This window comes from Protomyctophum bolini, assembly GCF_963924005.1.
Source record: "Protomyctophum bolini genome assembly, chromosome: 12".
NCBI lineage: Eukaryota > Metazoa > Chordata > Actinopteri > Myctophiformes > Myctophidae > Protomyctophum > Protomyctophum bolini.
In genome coordinates, this window is record NC_137873.1 from 18,816,599 (window position 1) to 18,818,480 (window position 1,882).

Consider the following 1,882-nt stretch of genomic DNA (forward strand, 5'->3'; position numbering starts at 1 on the left):
AATAGTCGCCTATAAGTGGTGCTTGAAAAAGGCTACAATTATGCAGCAGCACCAACAACAAACAAAGAAATACAAATATGTTGAGCATTATAATGTCTTCTGCATGCATATAGTACCTTGTATTTCTATTAACTATTCAATTAATTGAACATATATATTTACAATAATCATGAAGAACTTATAGATTTAACATTTGTTAAACATTAAAATATTGGTAGGATAGGGTACTACTGGCCAATCTGGACTGGAGGGGCATAAATCCAATCTGGGGGGGCAATGCCCCCCTGTAGAGACGGCACTGGTTTAATGACTGTCGGACTGTTAGTATGTCGGAACTTATGCTTGTACCCCTCAAAGCACGTCTCTTTGTGCGTTTTGAGCTTGTAGATGCTGCTACTTTTGATGCTTCAGTGGCCCGTTTTCTCTGATGTTCTTTCTAGTCCCTATGCTGAATATAGAGGTCTATGTCTTGCGAATGTGAGAAAGACCAGGTTCCACAGTAAGCCTGGCCCATGAGTTGAAATTACATAAGTGGCACACAGCACTGCGGTTGACTTTCAATAGATGAAAGCTAAGCATAATAATAGTCTTTAACCACTTTAACCCAATATGGTCCCTCAGGGCTCTGTACTAGTGTATTTTCTGTTCTCGTGGGGAAAGCTGTAGCTGAAAATAGCCGATCGACAAGCTCACCATACTTCACAACGTGACACGTAGTTAGCTTGTCGCTCGGCTATTTTCAGCTAATGCCTTCCCCACAATACGGATGCTGTGGTTTAAGTGGTTAAATGACATTTAGTACAGGGAAGATAGAGCGACCGCTGCCTTCAACTGACTGCTATTGATGTACGATGCTTTACAACCTTTTCTGGATCAGGGCCCATTCTAACGAATGTAGCATAAAACTCATTTGTTAAGGTTTTAGAGAAATAAAATCTTAGTGTTTTGCCATTTATTTGGGGGCCCACTTGCAATATCCTCCCGGCCCACCAGCGGGCTCAGACCCACAGGTTGGGTAATCGCTGCTGTACATCAATGCAATAAGCATACATTGTACGTGTATTGTATTGTTTTTTTATAAAAAAGCGAGGCAGGTTTTATGTGGACTTATCCGTATGAATTATATCTACAGAGCTAAAACAAAGATATAAAGCTCTGTGTGTTGCAGGACTTCTGCAGTGAAGAGACCAAGGAAGATCATCATTATATAAGATCAGGTATAAATAGAAACTGTTAACCAGTCTTTCCCTGTCTGGAACATAGGGCAGGATATTTGGGAGCAGGAAGATAAAGTGACCCTTTGCAATCACTCGCTTTGGATACACGCAACTTTTGACCGATATGTTACAATTACATCCTCTTATCTCAGTTTCCCAGCAGATCTCGTTCACGTGGCGATAAAACTTGCAATAAAACTATGCAAGGAAGCAGCCCCCGGAGGAGGCTCATTTCATGGCACATTTCATTCATCATTTGACACAGTCAAGTTGTAACACTTTCCAAACACAGATCAAGTTGTGCAAGGTTGTCTATATTGTCCCAAGAGTCAGCCAAGAATCTGGGTGAAGTGCCTGTTCCTGTGAAAATACCTCATAGTTGCTATTATTAACACTGCAGAGTTCCTTGCACAACGCATCAATGTCCATGATTTAATGCTTGTGTGCTTTAATACAAACACACAGATTCTCGTGTGTGTGTGTGTGTGTGTGTGTGTGTGTATACGCATTGCAACCTCACACCCACCATGGGTGTTAACATGTATGAATGTGGTGATCCTTGGCAGAAATCACCTAACATTGCTACGATATGACTCAATGTTTTAGCTGCCTACCAGCCAGTCCTTGTGCCACTGTAGTTTTCCCAGATCCACTGGGTACCATGG